The sequence below is a fragment of the Ambystoma mexicanum genome, chromosome 6q (genome assembly GCF_040938575.1).
Source record: "Ambystoma mexicanum isolate Mex_15411 chromosome 6q, UKY_AmexF1_1, whole genome shotgun sequence".
Classification (NCBI taxonomy): Eukaryota; Metazoa; Chordata; class Amphibia; order Caudata; family Ambystomatidae; genus Ambystoma; species Ambystoma mexicanum.
Window position 1 is genome coordinate 186,812,344 of NC_090937.1, and position 17,575 is coordinate 186,829,918.

General features: G+C 50.5%; 1 protein-coding gene across 1 annotated transcript in view; it reads left to right on the forward strand.

Annotated features, from left to right (window-relative positions):
* MTHFD2L (methylenetetrahydrofolate dehydrogenase (NADP+ dependent) 2 like) overlaps positions 1–17,575 on the forward strand; it is an 817,160-nt gene that overhangs the window by 73,984 nt on the left and 725,601 nt on the right. The window lies entirely within an intron of this gene.

Consider the following 17,575-nt stretch of genomic DNA (forward strand, 5'->3'; position numbering starts at 1 on the left):
CTATATGTACCCAAGAAGGAATTACAACAGCATATTATTTCAAACTATCACGATTCACTGATCGAAGGGCATCCTGGGATCGCCAAAACCCTAGCTAAGGTGAAAGAGAACTTTTGGTGGCCTACCTGGCGTAAGGACATCATTCAGTATATTCAGTCCTGCGGTGTCTGCGCACAAAATAAATCACAGAAACAAAAACCATCTGGTCTCCTACAACCATTGGACATTCCTCCAGTTCCATGGCACACTCTTTCCCTTGACTTCATCACTGATCTACCTCCAAGCCAAGGGTTCAACACCATCCTTGTAGTTGTGGATTTATTCTCGAAGATGGCCCATTTTATTCCTCTCAAAGGCCTCCCAGACGCAGCCACTTTAGCAAAAGGGTTCCTGGAGGGCCTGGTTAAGCTACATGGCTTCCCTTCGGTTCTGGTCTCTGATCGAGGCAGCCAGTTTGTTTCAAACTTCTGGAAAAAATGTTGTGCAATGGCGCAGATCGACGTTCGGCTATCTACCAGTCACCATCCCCAAACGGACAGCCAAACCGAGAGAACCAATCAGACACTCGAGCAATATTTACGGTGCATGCTGCACCACAAACAAAGGAATTGGAAAGACCTACTAAGGATAGCAGAATATGCATATAACAATTCTTTGCATTCAAGCACGGGACAAACGCCCTTCTACACCGTTTATGGCAGACATCCACATACCTCTGAACTATACCTTCCAGCCAGCTTCGAAATGCCAGCGGTAAAGACTCTACACACAAACATTACTCAGGCTTTCAAAAGGGCAAAGGAACACCTTATTCATGCCAAAGAAAAACAAAAGAGATTTGCCGACCAACACCGGAAAAATTCCCCTGATTATCAAGTAGGAGCAAAGTGTGGTTAGCCGCTAAATTTGTACCCATCAAGGGAACCCCGGACCTTTCATCCCAGATTCTTAGGACCCTATACCATTAAGGCAATTATCAACCCAGCAGCCGTGAAACTGGATTTACCACCTAGTCTACACATCCACCCGGTATTCAATGTGTCCCTCCTGAAACCAATGCAACCCGGCACACGGATTGGGACACCACCTAAGCCCATACTTGTTGGTGGAGAACCAGAATTCGAAGTCAAAGATATCTTGGACTCTAAATACTCGGGGACCAAGCTATATTATCTTGTCGATTGGAAAGGATTTGGACCACAAGATAGATCCTGGGAGCCCTGTGAGAATATCCACGCACCACGTCTAATCAGGAAATTCCATCGGAACTTCCCAACCAAACCTGGGCCAGACAGAAGGAACATCATGGAAGGGGTCTTAAGGGGCAGTGCTGTCATGACCCTCGCCCAAAACCCACTTTGGCAAATCCATTGGCCAGGTGGAGTCAGGACTCGGGCCTCTAGAGCCTGGCATCCTCTTCAAAAGCCCTCATGGGACCAGTCCTGGCGCCTATGGCGCCAGGCTCATACAGCATGAAAAACAATGTGCTTGGGAACTACTTTATTGTATTGTCAGCCAACATGGAGGCATCCACATAGCTTGGTCCCTAAGAACCAAGCTATGCAGTCTAGTGTTTTGGGTGTGGTAACAAAGGTACTACTTTACCTGGACTATTTTGTTGGGGCTATTTAAACCACATCCGAGCAAGACAACACGCTTCGCGTTACTTTGCAGCTTGCAGCGTGACGCTCACTGTGTCCAGCTATTCCCTCGAACCTCGGAGAAGCAGAACCTGCAAGGAGACAAAAGGAACATCATTAGCAGCAGCATCTTACCTGCAGTCTTCATCTTTAAACACTCGCAGCTACTTAGAACAGCTTCCTCAAATCTGCACGCCTCCCGGACAGAACGACCTGAAAGAGGAAGATAGAGGCAACATTAAAGAAAGCAGTAGAGACATTTCCAAATTACGAACTGCTCAAAAGGCTTACCTGGCTGGTCGCCTCTCGGCTGGCACCACTCCGGACATTCCACTCGCGCTGAAGAACACTGTGACCTACAAGGAAGCAAAGGTAAGACTTTGCAGCGCGGCGCATAGCGCTTACTTACTGCATCATAGCGCTCTTAATGCGCCATCATTTACCAGCGGGGCTCAACCAAGCCAGTTCGCCGCGCTGAAGTTCTGCATCCCTAAGGGAGAAAAAAGAGACAGTTTAAACATAGAAAGGCATGCAGGATAGCAACAAAACTAAAGAACAGCAAAAAGACCTACCTGAACAATATCAAACGGGCCGGCGTCAGTGAAGTAACTGGACCGCACTCGCCCATGAAAGACAACACGCTCCTGCAAAGAAGTCAGGACGGAGAGCACACCTAATTCTACCACAAGGTGAGGAGAGGGCGCCAGAGGGAGTGAAATCATACGGGGGTGGACGGAGGATACTTATCCCAGTCAGTCAGTCTTGAACACAGTCCTCCTGTATTTTCAGGCAGAACCTTCCCCGCAGACCACATCAGGGCAAAGCTGAGACGCATACCAGTGAGTAACCCGGCTGGGTGGCGTCCCTGTGGATACCAGGTGAGCGTAACACTATCAAGACAGGCAGAGGTCTTTTTGTTCTTACCGAGGCCGGGGATGGTTTTAGTAGAGCAATGTGGAACACAGGGTGTATTTTCATATGCTGTAAATCTTACTGCCACAGGACCGACCAGTGCTTTAACAGGGAACAGGCCGATGAAGCGGGGACAGAATTTACGGGTACCCTGAAGATGGAGGTTTCGTGTTGAGAGCCATACTCTATCTCCAACTTGGTACTGTGAACTAGGTCTTCTTTTTTTGTCTGCGTGGTATTTATAGGTCACCTTGGTGAGGTCTAAGTTGCGTTGGACAGTTTGCCAAATGTCTTCTAGTTGCTTCCTTTTCTCTCCCGCTGCTGTGACTTCTGGTATTATTCATTGAGGTACTTGGAAACATGGGTGATAGCCATATGCGCTATAGAATGGTTTAGTCTTAGTAGATGCATGGATTGCGTTGTTGTACGCTAATTCGGCTAACCAGATGACCTCTGCCCAATCGCTCTCTTTACTTTGGGTTAGGCATCGCAGGTATTGCTCCAAAGTTTGGTTCAATCGCTCAGTCTGCCCATCAGTCTCTGGATGATAACTGGTCGATAGTCGTATTTCGATACCTACTGATTTGCAGAATGCCTGCCAAAACCCTGAAGTGAATTGAGGGCCTTGGTCTGAGATGATGCCATAAGGTAAGCCATGTAGTCGGACCAATTGTTGTAAAAATAGATCCGCTAATGTGCTGGCTGAAGGAGTGCCCTTGCAAGGTATGAAGTGAGCCATTTTGGTAAGATAGTCAACTACAGCCAAGACGGCAGTGAACCCTTGACTCTGGGGTAGTTCGACGATTAAATCTAGGGAAACAGTGTGCCATGGTTTCGGAGGAGTTGGGAGGGGTGTAGTGGACCCACCGGCTTTCTGTTTTCAGTCTTGTTCCTTAAGCAGGTTTCACAGTTGCAAATATATTGTTGAACATCTTTTTGTAAACATGGCCACCAGAAATGGCGCTTGAGCATCTCCACAGTCTTCATTGTTCTAGGATGGCCCACGAACAGTGAATCATGGCACCACTTGATTGCTTGTTGCCGAAGCGGTACTGTGGATAAGTATAATGCTGACTTGTAAAACAACAATCCATCTCTTATCGTTTGGTCCTTGTTTCTAGTTGCCCATTGGATTAAATCTTGTGCCGACATTGCCTTCCTAATATTTTCAAAGACGGCATCTACCACCACACTCCCTACAATGCGTGCTGGGTCCACCATGGGCTTAGATTCTTCTGCTGGTTTTGACGGGGCAGAACTTGTCTCAGGGTACCAAGAAAGTATGTCCGCCTTTCGGTTTTCCACACCTCGGGAGTAAGTCACCACAAAATCATATTCTAAAAATTGCGTGGCCCATCAGAGCTGTCTAGGACTGAGAGCCTTGGCTGAGTTCAAGAATTGTAGGTTACGGTGATCAGTATATATCATAACGGTATGGCGGGCTCCCATGAGGTAATGACGCCATTCGTCGAATGCTACTTTAATGGGTAACAATTCTTTGTCTGCTATGACATAGTTTTTGTTCGGCGGGTAACAGCATCGGGGAATAGTAGGCGACCGGATGTAGCTGCCCGTTGTTGTCGCGCTGGGATAGGATAGCTCCAATAGCATAGCTAAAAGCATCAGTCTCTATGATGTAGGGCTTGGCTGGGTCCGGATGTTGTAGGACGGGCGCGGTTACGAATGCTTCTTTCAGCAGCAGGAAACCAGCTTCAGCCTTTGCATCCCTTTGGAACGGAACTCCCTTACACAATAGTCGTGTGATGGGTTGTACTTTTTTAGCAAAGCCGTCTATAAAACAGTGGTAGAAATTGGCAAACCCCAATACGGTTTGGACATCTTTCACTGAAACTGGGGAGGGCCAGTCCAGGATTGCTTGTACTTTTTTCTTGTCCATTATAACCCCGTGGGGTGATAGGATGAATCCCAAAAACTCTACAGTGGTTTGGTGGAACTCACACTTCTCAAGTTTTGCATATAGTTAGTGTTCCAGTAGTCTCTGTAATACAGCTTTTACATGGCCCCTGTGTTCTTCAGAATTGTGGGAGTAAATCAAGATATCATGGATGTACACGATGGTAAACACATCCAAATAGCCAGGCAATACCTCGTCTAGGAAGTGCTGGAATCCTGCTGGGGCGTTACAAAGCCCGAAGGGGATGACCTGGTATTCGTACAGGCCGAATTTTGTCCAGAAGGCCGTCTTCCATTCGTCGCCCTGTCTCAGGTATACTAGGTGGTATGCCCCATGTAGATCTAACTTCGTATAGCTGGTGGACCCTCGCACCTGGTCCAGCAAAACGGGAATCAATGGCAGTGGGTAGCGTTTTTTTTACAGTGATTCGGTTGATTGCCCGGTAATCGATGCAGGTCCTTAGGTCCCCCGTCTTCTTGGGTACGAAAAACAAGGGGGAGGAGACAGGGGATGTGGAATGCCGGATAAAGCCATTCGCCAAATTGGTTTCGATATATTCTTTTAAATGCTTGTTTTCTGCTTCTGTGAGCGCGTATATCCGACTACAAGGTAGTACTGTGCCAGCATCCAAGTCTATGCGTCAATCAAATGTTCTATGCGGGTTAGGGTCTCGGCTGCCGCTTTGCTAAAAACATCCCGATACCCTTCATACTCCGTGGGTAGTTCTACTTCCGTACTCCCTCCAACGAAGTGAGGAATACACCATGACATTCTACAGTTTGCATGGCAATAAGCTGAGTCGAACTGTAGTACACCCGTGGCCCAATCCATGGTTGGATTGTGGAGTCTCAGCCATGTTAAGCCCAAGATAAATCCGAATTGCGGTGCAGCTATAACATCGAAGTTGATGGTTTCCTGATGCTTCTTTCTGCTTTCCAAGTGCAGTGGCTTTGTTTGCTGCGTGATGGGCCCTGCAACCAATGGTGAGCCATCTACAGATTTGACTTCCTCCGGCTGCCCCTTAGTACTCAACGTAAGCCCTAATCTTCAAGCTACTTGTTCGTCTACAAAATCACCAGTGGCCCCAGAGTCCACCATAAGCGACACCGGTATGCGCCTTCCTTGCCAATTCAGATGGCCTGCAAGCATAACATGGACTGCCTGGGTATGGTGTATATTCGCTAGCATCTTTGGGGTATCTTCAGCCTCGCTCACCCTCACCCCCTTAATGGACGATTAGTCGCGTTTCCCGAAGGCCCTCCTTTAGCTGGTTTATTAGTACATTCTCGCACAAAGTGGCCTGTTTTACCACAGTAGAGGCATAACTTGTCCCTCCTGCTCCTTTGCTTCTCTTCCTTGGTCAATGGTCCTCAAACGGTTCCGATCTGCATCGGTTCATCGGTTCCTTTTTCGGGCAACCTGGTCATCCTTTGCTGGTCTAGCTTTACTATTGGCTTATTATCCCATCTGCGTCGATCCTGACGGTGCTCATTCTGCCGCTGGTCTAACCTAAGTGCTAGATCAATCATCGTAGAACAAGTATCAGGTTGTGGGTTGACCTGTGCTACCAGATCCTTTAGATCCTCCCTCAGACCTTGATAGAACAGGGCCATTCTCTTTTCTTGGGGCCAATCGGTTTCCATGGCTAGCCGATTGAAAGCAGTTACGTAGGATATCAAGTCTTTACTCCCTTGTCTGAGAGTCAACAGTTCCCGGTCCTTAATCAGCGTCGCTGCCCTTCGATTAAATATTTTACTGAACTCTTCAAGGAACATGTCCCAACTATACAGTAAGGCATTGTCCTTGCAAACCAAAGGCGTAGCCCATGAAGCCGAATCTCCAGTGAGATAAGATATTACAAATGCCGTACGAACCTGAGCTGTCTGGAATATTGCAGGCTTAGTCAAAAAATGCAACTGACACTGCATGACGAACTGATTAAAGTTTTGTGGGTCCCCATGATACCTCTCTGGGGCTGCGAGCGGCAGAGGTGGTTCAGTGGTGACTTGTACTTGCACTGGCGTGGGTGGGGGTGGTCTGGGCAAGGGTGTCGCCTGGGCCTGATTCTGGATGGTCAGGTTGTGGACTTGCCCTGCCAGGTTCTGAAAGTCCTGCCTGGTTGCTGCCAACTCAGCCTTCAGTTGATGGAGGAGGGTTACTGCATCCGCCATGGTTGTGCTTCCTGGGCGCCTGAAGAATACGTGGGCTTGCAATTCTGTCAGGTCCTTGGTCCTCTTGACTGGCGCAGAGGCAGCACAAACACCTACCTCCCCATTGGGTCTTGGCACCTGGGATGTTACTACCACAGACCACCGCAACCCTCTAGGGAAAGAGGGTTAGGGTCCATTGAGTGGATAGATAGAGGTAGTTCTGGGTAACCGGAAAGAGGTTTAGGAAAATGCAATGGATGGGTAGGGGAACTTAGGGAAACATGCTCCTCGACTCCTGCTCTGGCTCCAGTGCACAGTGACTCCGCCCTTGCACACTCACTCCACAATCATTCTATGTGCCCTGTATGGTTGGGGGCCTTTGTACTGGAGCCGCTAACCAGCAAATGCTTTAGCAGTTGTGTATTGTCACACCTGTATTTGGTTTTACACTGCCACCTTTGTAGGATACTGTCTAGCACTAGCACCCATCCCACATTACTTCATGTAGGCAAGTCCCTGCATTTGCAGAGTAACAGATTTCTCATATTACCCCATGCGAGGATAGAAAACAATATGCACACAGTATGCAAATACACTTAGCTTGGTTTTCTGTGCGATTTGAAGGTCCTCTGGGCCTTTACATGTTGGTGTGCATATGCGCCGTCACTCAGGTTTGTTTGAAGCTGAAATGAGCAAGGTAAAGTCAGTACATGTGCGCCTAGGTGTCGTTCCTAAGAATGTTCCCTGAGGGGTTAAAACAAGTTACTGGTGCGGTTAGTTCACTGCCTGTTAATTAAACAGAACTCTAGGAGCAGTTAGGCATGCGTATCATGCAGGGGTTAACATGCGTTGCTCGGTCGCGCCTCCCGTGGTGTTCGTGGCTCTGGGCTGTTAATGGTTAACGTTCCCCCAAAGTACATAGCCCGTCTCCCTTCCAGCGGAGAAATCAGCTGTTCGCAATATGAATAGGCTGCTACTTATCTTTGGTTTGTACGCGGGACCTGGGGTGTGGATGCAGGCGGGCTGATGCCACGCGTAGGTGTGCCTCCAGGAGCTCCCGGAATACGCGTCTTCATTCTCCGGTAGTCAGGATTGTGAGCAGCACTTATTGGGCGTGGCTCGCGCATGCGCACTCGTGTGGGTATGGCTCTCTTCTCCCCAGAAGGCTCGTGGAGCACACGGCCTGCTGGGAAATGTAGTTTCCGGGCAGTTCACCATCCCTGGGCCTTGGTACTACAAAAAGGGTGGAGAACACACCTGGAAAACCTGGTAGGGTGCTTTAGGGGCTTCACCCACTCCCCCAATGGCCCTTACAGGGGCTACTACTCACCCCACTGCCCCTTCAAATGCCCCAACCGCCCAGCCCTGACACCAATACCCACAACTATGTTCGCATCTGATCAGTTGTTCCAATAATGCATTATGGGTTCACTGTATTTCATCCACTTTGTACATTCACTATAGCACACATTTTGTAGCAGTGTTCTCTTTCTCTCCATTTCGCATCACACTTAAAGCACTGATCTATATCCAGAGTTTTCAAAACCATCAAAGAATTCCGTGACCTTTGCAGCCTTAGGGGGTCATTACGAGAATCGCTGTAAAAATCAGTTTTTACCAGCATTGAGGCAATACCGGGTCCGGGTAGCAATGACACCGCTAACAGCGGCCAATTACGAGAATGCGTGCATGCGCATAGCGGCATGCCGGTAGCGACAGTACCATCTTGCCTCAAAAGTCCCTAAAATATCCCTTAGCGGCATCATTGAAACACTGACAGCCCTTCCACCTCCGTCCTCATCTAAATAACGGGCCCGGAATTAACGGGTCTGGCATTAGCGGGCCCGCTAATAGCGAGCCTGCTAATAGCGAGTCCGCTAATACCAGAACCAGAAGTAACATCATTGCGCCGGAACGGGAAATAGCCACGGCGGCCATCTTGAAAAACACAATCCATTGCCATCCTCGATACACAGGACCTGGAGCCTCAAACCAACACCAGAACATCCACTACATCACCAGCACCATGCCAAAGGCTATTAAGAAAGGGGCATCCCGGCAGCGCAAGGAGCGGTTCTCCGAGGATGAACTCAACATGCTCGCTGACACTCTGGCTGAAAATGCAGAGGTGGTCTTTGCCACAGACCTGAAAAGAGCAGCACAACTTAAAAAAAAGGAGATATGGGAGCTAGTAGCCCAGAAAGTCCGTGCGGTTGGCACCACCCCCCGCACAGTAAAGGACGTCAGAAAAAGTTGGGACGACATGCGCCTTAGAGTGCGCAACATCTTGTCTGCCAACCGGCTACTGGCGGTGGCACTAACTCACCAATCAAACTCAGCCGCTGGGAAGAAACCTGCGCCAGCACAATAGGTATGGAGTCAATAGAAGGTGTGGGAGTCATGGAACATGGAGCCACGTCATCGGCAGATGGAGGTGAGTGTCTTAACGAAACACTGTATTGCAAAGTATGATGATAGTCCACCAATATGACCGTGCCATGAGGCAATGCATGGGCCATTAAACACACATGGACACATCCCTGCCTAGATGCCGCCCCCAGCACTAACACATCCACATGCATGCAACATGCCTATGGCATACCTGAGACACACACCACAGACAGGGAAACAGCATGTGTCACACTGCATGCAGTCCACAACACAAAGCCATGTCACACAGCAGACACCACCTCACACATCTGTTAACCTAACGTATGCCTGAGCAACCCCACCAAATGGCAGATAACCTGTATGCCACAACTGTAGGACAGCAAGTCATCAAATGTGTACAACTGCTCTAATGTCTGTCTGCATGATGCATGTACTACCATCACTGATGCCGTCCCTCTTATGGTGCCCCATAGGCGGTGATACCGACAGCGATGCAGAGGACTCTGCAGCACAGGCCACCACTTCTATGAAGAGGGCCAGGTCCAGGGAAGACACCTACACGCCTTCCACCTCCAAGGGCACTGGCAAGGCACAGCAGCATCCGAGGACAAAGACACCACTGGATGGCAGGGAACAGGGGTGTCATGGGTCTTCCACAACTCCACAAGTACCAACACCTGTGGAATCTGCAGCTGTAGAGCCGGTGGCAGATGGGACCCTGTCTGCAGCTACCAGTTCGGTTGGGGAGGCAGCTGCCACTGCGCCACAGAGTGGCAATGAGGTCCTTTCCCAAGGTGAGGTCTGTGTCCCTGAGGAGGACACCCACTCCATGGAATGCCTTGGCACACCGAGCCCCACCCAGTCACACCAGTACACACCCATCAGCTCACCCGATGGCACCTCTCATGTCCAGTCCGGAGGAGAGGCTGAAGCAGAGGCCTGGAGCCCCACACAGGACATACCAGAATTGGGCCCCTTGCCACACCTGCCATCCATCTCCACAGGGGTCCGGGACGGGGGTTCAGGATGTCACAGATGGAGGCGCACCAGCAGGAGCTGACAGGCCTAGTGAAACAATATGTCACTGATGGTGATGTGACGAGGAGGGAGGCCTGAGACAACACTGCGGCCATGAAAGGGGCCATAGAGGTGAGCACAAAGAAGATCTGTGAGGAGCTGTTGGCAGTGTGGCAGATCCTTGGCAGGATTGTGGATGCCATGGAGGCTCTGTGTCCTGCCCAGACAGTTGAGCATACACCCACAGGGTCTTCCTCAAGCTCCACACAGACAAGCCCCCTGCGCAGGTCTGTGCACACCATGCGCCGCCCCAACATGCCACCCCCGAGTCAGATACAGCACATTAGTTTCAGGCTCAGCCAGCATGTGCTACGCAGACTCGAGTGGCATAACAGTGCATGCCATGTGTGGGGGAGTTGTGGGGAGAGGGGTACGGGGAGGGGGTTTGTGGGGGAGTTGTGGGGGGAGGGGGAGGGGAGAGGGTGTGTGTGGGGGAGTTGTGGGGGGAGGGGGATGGAGAGGGGGTGTGTGGGGGAGTTGTGGGGGGAGGGGGAGGGGGAAGGGGGTGAGTGTGAGGTGAAGGGTATGACCACTTTTAATTTTTTCCTGTTTAATACACCCATTGTGTACCTGAAAAAGTACTTGACTGGACATTCCTTATTGTGTATGTGTCATTTATTGGTTTACAGTGCATAGGGTCCATGTACCCCCACCTCCAGTGCCCTCAGTCCCACATTCATGGCACCCTCTGCACCCATGTGTCTTAGAAGTATTGGCCAATCACAGACTGGCGCACAACACATCCCTCCTGTGCATCGCCACCGCGATGATGTACGACCCCATCTTCTTCATCTTCTTCATAATCACCCGGTGGTTGCTGTTCAATGTCGGGGGGCAGAGGCACGTTCCGTCGGATGCACATGTTGTGCAGCATGACACATGCCATGATGATCTTGGCCACCTTCTCATGCCTGTAGAGGAGTGCCCCACCCGACTGGCTAAGACAGCGAAAACGTGCCTTCAACAGGCCAAAGGTCTGCTCGATGACCACACGGGTATGGGAACGATTGTAGTCCTCTTCATGCCTGTTCTGCAGGTTCCAGACACGGGTGAGGAGCCACGTCTTCAAGGGATAGCCACTATCACCTGCATGGGTGCAAAATGAGGTATGTGTTAGTCAATTCCTGATGGACACCTGTACTTATCACACATGCCTGCAGATATTTGTTGTTCACATGTACATGTCCCTGGTTGTATGCACACATTTTACCTTGCCACAATGTGTGCTTTGCCATGGTCTTATGGTGTGGGTTGCGTCTTCGGGATGATACAGGGTGTACACTCCCTTGCTGTTGCTCATGCACTGTGGATGCATACCGCTGTGTTTGTTTTAATTATGTGATGTGTAGTGATCAGTATGATTTTATTACTGGCAGCGTTGGCAGTAGTCTCAGCATTATTTATCAATCAGCGCTTATTATTCCCATGGTGACATGCAGCGCTACTGTGGTGGTGGCCCTATGACATGCAGTGTATTCCTTGGTGGGATTGATTTGTGCACTCTCATGGATGGTTGTCCTGTGTTGTGAATTGCTGCGGACATTTACATTATGCCTACTCACAGCATGCTGCTGGATTGTTTTACGGAGGGTGAGGTCTGATGATGGGTGGTGGACGTGTTGTGGGATGTGGGCTGGGTGACAGTTAGGCATGTTGTAATTGGTGTGCAGCTTCCATCATTGCTATGGGGATTGCTTGTCATGTTCAGTTTGGGATGCTTTGGGGCACAGTGCTTTGCGATGTGGACATTGTGCTGTCACCACAACAATGACGCCATGGTGGTATGTGCATCTCTCCCCCATTACACTGCCATGTGCCTGTCATGCGACTCACCAAGCATCCAGGCACGTCGTTCTGCATGTCGCTCCATGTAGCGTGGTAGCGTGGAACTCCGCAGGACCATTGAGTCATGAGTTGATCCGGGAAATTGAGCACAACAATGTGCGATGATCTTGCTGGAGTCACATACCATCTGTACATTGATGCAGTGATATAGCTTACGATTGCGGTAAACCACCTCCGTGGCATGTGGGACCACCAATTCTACATGGGTGCAGTCAGTGCACCAATACAGCTTGGCATGCCTGCCAGTGCATGGAAGCCAACGTTTGTGTCAAAGATCTCCTGGGCAGTCCGTGGTAGGGATATGTAGATCCTTGAGTGCTTCAGTAGGGCATCCTGCCCTTGGTTCAGCATGCGAGAAAATAAGGGCTATGATATGCCATGCATGTGCCCCACTGTGTGCTGGTAGGTGCCTGTGGCCAGGAAGTGGAGCACGGACACTACCTTCAGTAGAGGGGGGATGGCGGTGCGCATTTCAATCAGGCTGACAATGTCGTCATGTATCATGTCCACAATGGTGGTCATGGTGTCCCGGTCCAGACAGTACAAGGTGTGGATGTGCTCAGGGGTTAGGTTGAATGGACTAGCTCTGATGCGAGGGATTGGGGGCTGCCTGCGTGGTACCACTGGCTGCACTGGTGGGGCTTGCTGGCCCTGTCTCACCCTCCTTCTCCTCCTGCGTCTCCTCTGTGGTGCCTGTTGTTGTTGCTGGTGTAGCAATGCAAGCATGCCCTCCAGCCCCAATATTGCTACTGCAAGTGGAATCGTTTTGGTGTGGAAAGGGGTGTGGTGTGTCGATGTGCTCCTTTTGTGCTGGGCCAGACTCCATTGCCTCCACCTGTGCTGATTGTGAGCACCTGTGGCAGTTGGGAACACATTGCTGTTTGCGGGTGGTTCGCGATGCTGGTGATGCCGGCATCCCGGTAGCCCTTATTACCGCCTTCATGATGCTGGTATTTGCATGTCCGCATGACTTGTGATGTCCTCCTGTTAGCGCCATCCTGGTATCCGCGGTGGTGCTGATACTGGGTTGTTGAGTCGTAATAGCCCGAAGCAGTATGCGGTGCTGGTAATCCCTTACCGGCATCGTTTTTCCATTACTGCCTACCTCGTAATGTCCCCCAATGGAGCGAAATCTATAAATATAGTAAGACACAAACAGGAACACGTAATACATCAGGTTGCTGCAAACTCGGCACATAAATGCACGTAGAGAGCAGTAGAAAATGATAAAGCAATAAACTAGGACTGCATAGAGAAAGAGATGAAACATCATTGACAGGATCAAGTGGAGTATGAGGGGTGACATTTCATAGTACAATAGGTTGTTTGAAGAAAGTCTGAAAGGCAGTAGAAAAACAGGCAGAAACTGGTTAGCTTGAAAAGCAAACAAGATAGGAGACATACAAAGCAGCCAAGGCAGGAAGGATTCAGAATCAAAAGCAGGGATATCAAAGAAAGGTTTACGAACTGGCCCCAGTAGCACAAACCAGGAACTCGCAGTGAAAGTAGATTGTAGCACACAGCTACTGCTGAAAGTGAGCATATGAAAGCCCTTTCTGCTAACACACCCAGAGGGTGGAGCAGAATGAGCCTGGGGCATCTGTGTGCTATGAAGCCCACTCTAGCCTTTGTCAACCTGCAACGGGTACGTGTAATCGAGATTTCTCCAGCCCTCAGCCGACTACTTCAAGTGAAAGCACGTAATGTCCCTCCTCCAGCCCTTTGACACCTGGAAAGCATACATCTACCTGAATGCATCTGCTGAATTCACCCAAAACCCAGAATGGTACATAAAATGGGTTTGGTCCAGAACTCTTAAGAGTAAAACAGGTATCTGAATACAGGGGTAATTTTAGGTAGGTTTTAACACAGTAGTTATGCTACAAACAGAGTCTATGAATGTATGCATGCTGCGTTGCTGGGTAGGAGGGGACCAGGATCCTGCCCGGGATGAATGGCCCGTGACAATCCCCTTGGATTTTCTGCAAATCAGTATGAGCGTTGTGGATGTAAACGTGGTAGTGAGGTTGCAACATCCCTTGTGACTGACCTCTAGGACTTTTTAGGTGTCTCCCAAAAGTGGAAAGCGTGCATGTGCCCCAGTACTGCCCAGTGAGTAGTCATAGGTGCCTGTATGGTTGCAAGGGGATGCATATGCTCCTGTGATTGCTCCCTGCCTTAGTGCGGGGACTCAGCGTGGTACGGGGAGCCCCTTTATGACCTCCTCTGGGCCCAGGAGCCCCCGGGCTCAGGGCAGCCCCTGGTCCCTTTGAACACCCCACTGTAATCCGGCAAGGTTCGTTTTAAGCCCTCCTCTCGTCTATCTTTGTTTTTGGACACCCTTAATAGCTATGGCCTTACCCTGTTCTTCATTTAACCTGAACAATAATTGGAAAATATTATTTAAAAGGTGGAATTGATCGCCACCTATGGGTCATCAAAATAAATCGACCTAAAATACCCAAAAGAGTGGCGTTCTTTTTCCTTTCAGCGATTGTTTGTAGTAATTGTCATAGGCCTGTACACGGCCGGGGACAGCTGGGGCGTACCTCGCGCAGCGCGGGCCTCGCTGTAAATGATACGCGGGGAGCCGAGGTGACTTGCAACCTTCTTTATTCAACTTATCCGGCAACTGCCGAACTTCCCCTCCCGCCCCTCCCCTTCCCCTGACGTCACGTCCTGGACGTCGTCGCGTAACGGCCGCAACGGCGGCCGGCCCACGCATAACGATGCGGGTGGGCTGACGTCTCCCCCCTTTTTAACATGAGGGGCGCTCCCATTTCCTTACCCCATCTCTTCTATCAGGCGGAGCGGCTTGATGCGACTCCTTTGAGGGCGCCTTACCCCGCACGGTGTCGCGCAGTCTCTGGCCGGGGTTGCACCGTCCTTTTCTGTCTCTGACTCCTCGGCGTCTCCCTGGTAGGGTTCCTCTGCGAGATCATTCCCGTCACTGTCTCTGTCCCATTCCCACCGCTCTCCATGATGGGGTTTTACTCGCTTGAATTGCGAGCTGTTTCGGGTGATGGACGTGCAGTCACTTCTTTGTGCTGTGACCATTGTTCCTTTCTTATGTGTGATGACGAGTGGTTCGGGTGCGAATGTCGCTTCTTCCTTCCTGTGTTTGGGTTGTCTGACCCACACTTCATCGCCTGTCTGCATCGGATTTTCTCTCGCCCTTCTCTTTCTGTCCGTTGCTTCCTTCATTTGCGCCTTGTTCCTCTCGTCGTTGACTCTTGCATCGCGTTCAAGGCTTGTCGTACCCTTGGGTCTTGGGTCCTCTGGTAGCCTTGTGGTGACTGGCCTCCGGAATAGCAAGTCTGCCGGGCATATGCCCGTGGTGCTGTGTGGTGTGTGACGATACTCCCTGAGCAGTTGATTTAGAGCCTGCTCGAATGGTTTGTTTTGGATGTGGGCAATCTGTAGTGTCCTCTTGATGTTGGTCATGAATCTTTCGACCATGCCGTTTGCCTGAGGCCATCGGGGAGTTATTTTTTGGTGTTGGAATCCCATGTATCGTGCAAACTTCTGGAACTCGTGGCTTATGAAAGTGGGGCCATTGTCTGATTTTATCACTTTGGGGATCCCGTATGCTGACAGCATCCGGTCGAGGGCGGGGATGACACTCGAAGTTGCGCTGCTGTCTACGATCTGGGCATCCGGGTATCTCGAATGTTCGTCCATGAGTACCACGACGTGCGTTCCGTCGTTCAATGGTCCGAACAGGTCCACAGCTAGTTCCTCCCATACTTTGGTGGGAAGCGGAGACATTTGTAGCGGATTTGGGTGTGGCGGTGGAGCTACCTGTGCACATATGTGGCATCCTCCTATGATTGTTTCTACTAGGTTGTCGAGTTGCGGGAACCACACCTTCTGCCGAAGAAGCCGTTTCGTGGCCGCTATCCCCCGATGTCCTTCATGGGCCAGATGTATTGTCCTTTCCCGGAGCGCTCTCGGGATGACGACCTTGCACCCTTTTAATAGTACCATGCCTTCCACCACTGTCAATTCGTCGCGCACTAGATGTAATCCTTTGACTTCTTCCTTGACTTCGTCCGTTTATGTCTTCGCTTGCTGTTTCATCAGGGTCCTCTTGTCTGTTAGAAGGCAATGTCTGACGATGCGTAGGGCGGGATCGACTTCCGACTGTGCCGTTATCTCTGCCCATCCTATGGGTAGTGGTTGTAGGTGGTGAATGACATAGTTAATGTACGCATCCGCGATAGAGGGTTGAGATGCCGTGGATGTCGTGGGATGACGAGAGAGATAGTCGGCGGGATTGTCCTCCTTTCCGGGCTGGTGCCGGACTGTAAATTGGTAGTCTTGTAGCCTCAAACCCCATCTAGCTATCCTTGGTGGCATGACGGCTTTGGGGTTTCCATAGATGGTCAGGAGGGCTTGGTGGTCCGTGACTATTGTGAATTTCTTGCCGAAGAGAAATAGGTGAAAATATTCGCAGGCCCATACTACCGCCAGACTTTCTTTTTCCGCCTGTGAGTATGCCTGTTCTGTGGTTGTCAAGCTCCTGCTGGCGTACGCGACTATGTGGGCATTTCGCGAGTCCTCCGGATCTTTTTGTGTCAGGATGGCGCCAAGGCCTACCGGGCTGGCGTCTACAATTACCTCGGTGTCGCGCCGGGCGTCGTAATATGCCATGTCCTCTGCCTGTGAAATGGCTCTTCTGATGGCTTCGAACGCCTCTTGACACTCCTTGGACCATACGAACGGCGTGTCCTTTCGCGTGAGCAGTCGCAGGGGGTTGCTGACTGTTGCATAGTCCTTCAGATATCTAGAGCAATAGCTGGCTAGGCCCAAGAAGGAACGCAGGTCCGTTGTGTTTGTGGGGGGGGTGGCGGTGTTTAGCGCTTCAACTTTCTCCGGGTCCGGCCTCATGCCCTTCTCCGAGAAGATGTGACCAAAGAATCTCAGCGACCCCTTGGAGAATTCGCACTTCGCCTTGTTTAGCGTGAGGCCAGCGTCTTCCATTGCCTGACATACTTGGTGTAGCGCCCTGTCATGTTCTTCTTGCGTTTTGCCATATACCAGGACGTCGTCTGAATAGTTCAGACAGTTCGGTATGTGTCGAATTACTTTGTGGATCTCTTCCTGAAAGATCTCGGCCGCCGCCGAGATGCCGAAACTGAGTCGTTTGTACTGAAATAATCCAAGGTGGGTGACGAAGGTGGTGATGTATCTGGATTCGGCTGCAATTTCGATCTGGTGGTATCCTTTGGTTAGGTCCAGTTTTGAAAAGACTCTTGACCCATGTAGAAGGTGGATCATGTCGGTGATCCTGGGCGCCTGGTGTCTCTCTCTCTCGATGGCAGTATTGGCACGTCGCATGTCGACGCACACGCGGATGGACCCGTCTGGCGACTTTTTGGGGACTGGGACGATGGGTGAGACCCAGGGGGTGGGCCCCGAGACTGGTTCAATAACGTCCATCTTGATCAGTTTATCCAGTTCTTCTTCCACTTGTCTTTGGATGTTGAATGGAATGCCACGGTAGTGTTGGGCCACTGGTTTGACGAGTGGGTCTATGTGCAGGTATACTTTCCGGTGTTTTAGTTTTCCCAGGCCGTGGAATAGTTTAGGGAAAGTCTGTTCGATGACCTCCGGCTTGGCAAAGTACTTGTGGGCCATCAACT